The sequence below is a fragment of the Ovis canadensis genome, chromosome 1 (assembly GCF_042477335.2).
Source record: "Ovis canadensis isolate MfBH-ARS-UI-01 breed Bighorn chromosome 1, ARS-UI_OviCan_v2, whole genome shotgun sequence".
Taxonomy (NCBI): domain Eukaryota; kingdom Metazoa; phylum Chordata; class Mammalia; order Artiodactyla; family Bovidae; genus Ovis; species Ovis canadensis.
Genome location: NC_091245.1, coordinates 252673096 through 252681045, shown reverse-complemented (window position 1 = coordinate 252681045; position 7950 = coordinate 252673096).

Below are 7950 nucleotides of genomic sequence, written 5' to 3'. Positions count from 1 at the left end.
GTTTTCCAAGGAGTCAACTCTTCGCATGAGGTGACCAAAGTATTGGAGTTTCAGCTTTAGCATCAGTCCTTCCAATGAACACCCAAGACTGATCTCCTTTAGAATGGACTGGTGAATGTTGAAGGAGATGAGGTATGTAAACTGCCTGGCACTTTATGGGGAATGTTTTTCTTCTTCTGAATTCTTCTCTGTTCCTCTCTCTGTATTTAACCACTTGATACGTCGATGGAATCCCCTTTAGCTTTGTTGCTTGCAGCTTCTCCTCCTCCACCCCACTGCCTTGCTATGGCCTCTCACTGCAGCTCTCCTGGCCTGTTGTTGGAGGACCATCTCGCTGACCTCGCTCCATCTCTCTCAGAGCACATCAACTAGAATCTGGATCTGACAGATTCATCAGCTTCACAGTTTCCAGTGTCACCTTGGCTGCAGAGGTCCATGCAGATGGTTTCTGTCAGAGAAAGCTGGCTGCAAGTGGGCGTAGGGTTAACTAGCTGGGATGGAGTGGAGATGCATGGTAGTCATGGCGCTGGGCTCCATGGTTCCCAAAGCAACCCTGGAAACCAGAGCATCTCTGAGCTGAGGGAGACCAGTTGGCTAGAGCGTACTACAGATTCGCAGCCTCCCCATCCAAGTAGTTCCACCTTCCATCTCCCATAGAAAAGAAGCCATTGCTTTCCATGCTTTGATCTAAAATGGAAAGTACCTGGCTAACCCAGCCCATCAGTTCTGCAAGGGTGTTCTCTGTTAAGCCAGATGAAGTTTGATTTAATGTAGGATCATTGATTTATTTATTTAAAATAGTTTTTATAAACATTTTTATCAGGGAATATTTCAAACATTATATAAGCAGAACAAGAGTGTTGAATGAATTCCATATACCAGTCATTCAGCTGCAACATTTATCAAGTCATAGCCAGTGTTATTTCATCTCTATTCCTTCTGCTCCTCCCCTCCCTAATTATCTTGAAATAATTCCCAGACAGTATGCCTTTTATCCATACATATTTCATTGTGTTATCTCTAAAAGATAAGAACTCTCAAAATCCATGACCATACTGCCATCATTTCACCTAAAAATTTAACAGTATTTCTGGTAATATTATCAAATATTGTCAACGTACACATTTCACTAATTATTTCCTCTTCTTTTTGGCTTGTTTTAGTTTTTGTTTTTTTGTTTTTTTTTTTGTAGTTCATGTGTGTGGATTGAAACAAAGGCTAAATAGTGTGATTAGTTGACATGTCTCCTGAGTCTCTTTTAGAAGACACTTTTAGGAAGATCCCCTGGAGAAGGAAATGACAACCCCCTTCAATATTCTTGCCTGGAAAATTCCATGGACAGAGGAGCCCGGTGGGCTCCAGTCCATGGGGTCACAAAGAGTCAGACACAAATAGCAACTAAACAACAACAGTAATCCCTCTCTATCTCTCTTTTCAATTTTTAAAATTTTATTTACTTTTTACTATACTGGGTCTTCACTGTTGTGTGGGCTTTTCTCTAGTTGTGGGGAGCAGGGACTGCTCTCTAGTTGCAGCGTGGCAGCAATTGCAGAAGCTTCTCTGCTTGTGGAGCACGGGCTCAGTAGTTGTGGCATACACGTTTAGTTGCCCCATAGCACTTGGAATCTTCCTGGACCAGGAATCAAACTCATGTCTCCTGCACTGGTGGATTCTTAACCACCCAGGCCTCCCAAGAAGTCCCTCTACATCTCTTGTGTGTGGGGGTCCCTCGTGATTCATTTGTTGACGGAAACCAGGTTGTTTGTCCTCTAGCTTCTCACAGACTGGGTTTTGCTGATTGCATCCCTGAAATGGCCTTTATCATGTCCTTCTGCTTCTGCATTGCTTGCAAATATGTAATTAGATTGGAGACTTGACCAGATTCAAAGCTGGGGTTTGGAGAGACCACTTTAGAGGTGGTGTGTATAGGAAGTACAGGACCTACCTCTTTTGTGCCCACCATCGGTGTAGATGGCACTTATGATCCCGGACACCAGGAGCCAGAACCTCTGCCACTGGTACCACCCCAAAGCCAGTCCCTGTGGATTCCCAAAGAATCCAGTCTGCATTATCCATCTCACATAGTTCTTTTTCTAAATCGTTTCAGTTCAGTCACTCAGTCGTGTCTGACTCTTTGCGATCCCATGGTCTGCAGCATGCCAGGCTTCCCTGTCCATCACTAACTCCCGGAGCTTGCTCAAACACCTGTCCATTGAGTTGGTGACACCACCCAACCATCTTGTCCTCTGTCATCCCCTTCTCCTCTCGCCTTCAATCTTTCCTGGCATCAGGATCTTTTCTAACAAGTCAGTTCTTTGCATCAGGTGATCAAAGTATTGGAACTTCAGCTTCAGCATCAGTCCTTCCAATGAATATTCAGGAATGATTTCCTCTAGGATGGACTGGTTGGATCTCCTTGCAGTCCAAAGGACTCTCAAGAGTCTTCTTCAACACCACAGTTCAAAAGCATAAATTCTTCAGCACTCAGCTTTCTTTATGGTCCAACTCTCACATCCATACACGACTACTGGAAAAACCATAGCTTTGACTATATAGACCTTTATCAGCAAAGCAACATTTCCGCTTTTTAATATGCTGTCTAGGATTGTCATAGCTTATCTTCCAAGGAGCAAACATCTTTTAATTTCATGGCTGCAGTCACCATCTGCAGTGATTTTGGAGCCTAAAAAATGAAGTCTGTCACCACTTCCATTGTTTGCTCATCTATTTGCCATGAAGTGATGGGATAAGATGCCATGATTTTAGTTTTTTGAATGTTGAGTTTTAAGCCAGCTTTTTCACTCTTCTCTTTCACTTTCATCAGGAGGTTCTTTAGCTCCTCTTCTCTTTCTGCCATAAGGGGGGGGGGGGTGTCATCTGCATATCTGAGGTTGTTGATACTTCTCCAGCAGTCTTGATTCCAGCTTGTGCTTCATCCAGCCCAGCATTTCACATGATGTACTTTGCATATAATTTAAGTAAGCAGGATGACAATATACAGCCTTGAAGTACTTCTTTCCCAATTTTGAACCAGTCCATTGTTCTATATGTTCAGTTCTAACTGTTGCTTCTTGACCTGCATACAGATTTCTCAGGAGGCAGATGAGGTGGTCTGATATTCTCTTTTCTAAGAATTTTCCACAATTTGTTGTGATCCAAACAGTCAAAGGGTTTGGCGTAGTCAATGAAGCAGAAGTAGATGTTTTTCTGGAATTCTCTAGTTTTTTCTATGATCCAACAGATGTTGGCTGTTGATCTCTGGTTCCTCTGTATTTTCTAAATCCATCTTGAACTTCCGGAAGTTCTCAGTTCACGAGATAATTGAAGGCACCTCAGTCTTACATCTGGAGCCTGGGTGCAAGTAGGCTGAGAAAAGTAGCTTTCTTTCCCATTAATCTTGGAGAGACAGAATTCCTAATGAAGAAAGTTCTTTAAACGTGGGAGAATTGTTCACAAGATGGTAGACAGCCACAAATGTGATAAATGTCCAGTGGAGTGTCTGTAACTGTGGTGGGATTGAGAGTTAAGTGTTAGGAATTTAAACAGGGCTTCCAGTGGGAATCCACAGTGTTGGGGAAAAGGACCCATTGGCCCAGACATCACATTCATGAAGGGCTCTTCAACTTTTGATATTATCATCAAAGGAAGTTACACATGAAGGTCAGAGAGAAACAGCAATGAAGTTCATTCTCCACCTTTAAACTTGTGAACCATGATTGGACCAGACTGCCCCAGGGACTCATGAATTCATTAATCTTACAAATTCTGTAATGAGTTTGGAATTTGCACAGCATAATTATATTACTCTGTAATTTTGTCTGCTAAACTACTGGTTACATGCAACCACTTCAACAACAATTTTGTCATACTGATCTGTATTTCTGTATTGGGAGCATCTCAAAAAGGGGAAATGGCCAGAACCCCATTCAAGAGGATCAGAACTCACAGATGGGAAGTTTGTGGGTTGCAGAGGGGGGAAAAGAGGACCCAAAACTTGTCCCTGAAGGATGAGTGGGGGTCTGCTTATTGAGGGAAAATGGGGGATGTCATGATTGGTAAGCATCCTTCCCAGAGCAAATCAAGTCTTTTTTTTTTTTAAAACAAAGGGACAGCCATCCCTTTCCTTGTCCCAACTTACCCTGAGAGGAAAGCCATTCTTGTGATGTGAGTGGTTAGTATATCCCCACCACTGCTACTGACTCTGCTCTGCAGGTCTGCAAGTCCCAGCTCAGGGTGGGATGTGCGGCTGGGGCTGAGTGGGCAGAGATTCTGGAGACGCAGTTCTGCAGGTGAGGTGGGGTGGTGTGGATAAGGGACAGAGAATTGAGCAGAAGTTTTAATTGCAAGCAGTGATGAGCTGTTTAATTTGCACCTTGAAAGGAATGGTAGAGGTGTTCTAATTAACCGAGACAGGTTATAAATTAGGACTTTCCAGAGAGGTCCTTGGTGGTCACGTGTCAGGACTTTCTTGTGGAAAGATTTGGGAAACTGCCCAGAGAATGACATTTCAGGAGCCCTGGGGGTCTTGGGTCAGAAGTCTATCCTCCTGCCAGCCCTGTGATGGACGCTCATGGTGTTTACATCAGAAACTCAAGTCTGTCAGTACCCTGTGGTGGGGGTGAAGGAGGCAGACCTACACTGGAACCTACACCCTCAGGTCAGAGAGGCCCTGTGTGAGCCCTCTTGCTGAGGCAGTCTGAAGTTTCCTGCCCTAGAAACCCACCCCTCCTGATTCCTGTTCACAGCTTCAGGCTGCCCTGAGATTAGCTTCTCCAGCTCTTTCGTCACCCATGCTGTGTTGTCGTGTCTACAGTGAGGTCACATTGCTTCCACCCTGAAGTGCCTCTCAGATCTCTGATTTTTAACCCACACACATATAATTTGCCTAGTTATGCCAGGCACCATTAAATCTCTTTGCAGATAAAATACATATTTGTTCTAAGTCGCTTACATAGACTACATAAATCCTAACAAAACTCAAAGAGGAATTATTAGCCCAAATTTACAGATGAGCAAACTGAGGCACAGACAGGTTGTGATGACTTGCCTTAACCTCACAGAGCTAGGAAGAGACTGAGATGGGATGCAAACCCGGGCTACATGGCCAGTGCTTGGCCACACAGCAACATCACTCCCTGCCTACCCAGTGAGGGCCTGCTATTCTCTGAGGTCTGGCTTCAGCAAGGTGCCTGAGCTGTTGCACGTGGCAGTCCTAGTTTTTGAATATATGAAATTATGTGATGTAAATATATAAGGCCTCACTTCAAGTGTATTTTGAAATGTTGCAACCCTCCCATTTGAAAAAATGTGAAAAAAAAAAACTCCAAAATAAAAATCAAGACCTTTCCAGCTTGGCAGGCCCCAGGATTTGCAAGATGTAGTGACACGACTTCCAAAGCCTCGTGGCACCAAGTGAGCCGATAAATAGGTAGCCTCCATCCTTTGTCGTCCTGTGGGTATCACAGTATTGCTGCCATTCTTTGGAAGACCAGTGAGTGAATCCATTCCTAGAGCCCGGTTATGTGATCAACCGCTGTTGTTAGAACTGAAAATCTTTTTTATATCTGGTAACAATGCCATCCAAGTGTCAATTAGGTGGTAGAGCTGGCGGCAGTGTTCCCAAGATGGAGCCAACATCAATAGCTTTGCATTGGAATTGAGAAGTACTAAAATGCCTCAAAGAGGGCTGAGCAAGCACTGCGATACACACTGCTGCCAATTTAGGAGGAAGCCCTTTGCAAGCCATCGGAAATGGCTTTTCCAACCGGAAAGTAGCAGTTAAAAGCCCAAAGCCTGCTTCCGTGGTGATAGATTTATGTACAGTAAGAAACATCCCTCCCACTTGACATGTACTTCTCTGGAAAGATTGATCTCATGTGAAGTGAATTTCAATTAAATGTGACTGCCCAGTGCTACACTCCAACTGCTATTCCTCACCTTTTCTCTTCTTACTTTGGAGAGAACGGCTACCAGATTAGTTCTGCTAAAAGATAGATCTTGCCACTCTCCCACTCAGAAACCTCCTGTGGCTCCCACTGCCCAGTGAAATAGGTCCTGATATTCAAGCTAATCAGTGAGTGGGATTGAGTCTCCGCTGGGGAACAGAGACTCCCGGGTGTCTCTGTACATCACACACACACTCACACCAGCAGGGCCACACCATTGAGGCCACCTCCACTCAGAACCTAACAGTTGAGTGAGGCATTTATGAATTGGGAGGGGAAGTCTGATGGGATCTCAGTTACCAGGGATGGGATGGGAATGCCTGGAGGCCCAACAGGTGTGTTAGCTCAGTGCCTGCTGCTTAATAGATCTTTATTAAGCATTCGTGGGGCTTCCCAGGTGACGCTAGCAGTAAAGAATCTGCCTGCCAGTGCAGGAGAGGAAGGTTCAAGCCCTGGATCGGGAAGATCTCCTGGAGAAGGAAATGGCAACCCGCTCCAGGATTCTTGCCTGAAAAACTCCACAGAGGAGCCTGGCAGGCTAGTCCGTGGTGTCGAAACTGAGGGACTGAGCATTCATGTGATGAATGAATGGATGGTCTTTACGAGAATCTTGGTCTTCGAGTTCTATACCCTCAAGGACAAAGACCAAGGCTACAAATGTGAAGAGGTCTTTAGAATCTTAGGCCATTCTGGACTTTCATGTCCTTGGTCTGGGTTATGGAAATAACCTCAGGAATCAGAAAACAAACATTTCTTATGTTTTTCTAGGTCAGGGCCTCTCAATCTTGCCACTGTGGACACATTGGGCTTGGTAATTCTTCATTGTGGGGGCTGTCCTGGACATTGAAAGATATTTAGAGGCATCCCTGGACACTTCTTTTGCGGCTCAGATGGTAAAGAATCTGCCTGCAATGCAGGAGACCTGGGTTCAATCCCTGGGTTGGGATGATCCCCTGAGAAGAAAATGGCAACCCACTCCAGTATTCTTGCCTGGAGAATCCCATGGACAGAGGAGCCTGGCAGGCTAGAGTCCATGGGGTCACAGAGTCAGACCCGACTGAGCACCTAATATACACACACTGGCCTCTATCCAGATAGATGCCAGGAGCACCCATAACCTAAGATGTGAAATCAAGGGTGTCTCCAGACATTATCAAATGCCCCTGAGTAGGGGCTGGATTATCCCCAGGTTAGAAACACCCACCCCAGGCAGTGATTCTCAACTCCATTGGCATACTATCATCTGGGGAGCTTGAAAAAAAAAAAAACAACCTGAAGCCTGGGTCTCACCTGGAGACATTCTGATGTAGTTGGTTCTGGAGAGTGGCTTGGGGATGGGAAATTTTCAAAGCTCCTCAGGTGGGAGTAAGGTTTAGCCCAGTCTGAGAGCCACTGGTCTAGCACTGGGCAGTCCACAAGTTTTACATGCATGGTAAGCTTCACGACCTTCCTGTGCAGGAAGGGAGGGAGATTCTTGTTGTGGGTTTCTGACTACAGAAGTGAGGTCCAGAGAGGTATGGTGGCCCTATGAGTGGTGGTGCTGGCATTCCAACTCAGCTCATCTGACTAACACAGTGCTCCTCCCAAGGGGCAAGGCCACCCTGGACTAGCTTGATGTTGAGGGTCATGAGTGAGTTTTTCCCTTCCCAGTGGTTCTTCCTACCCCTTAGCTCCTATTCCCTCACTGTTTCCCCATTTCTTTATGCAAAGGTGCAGCTAGCAGTCATTTACACTCTAGTGAGAACGTGAGACTGCTTTTTGTCTTCCAGGGGGATTTGCAAATTATGCCTCATCTGTAACAGTGAAGAAGATGGCATTGCATCAGCCCATAGATGAGGTGGGGATGGTTTTAGGGTGGTGAGGAGAGTGTTTCTGACACCTCTGACATCAAATCCAATTGGCAACAGCCTTTCATTAAGTTTCACCTCATTCTAGCTTTGAGCTGAAAATCCTATCCAGCTCCATTTCATTTACAAATGATTTTTGAAGCGTCTCCTATACACTT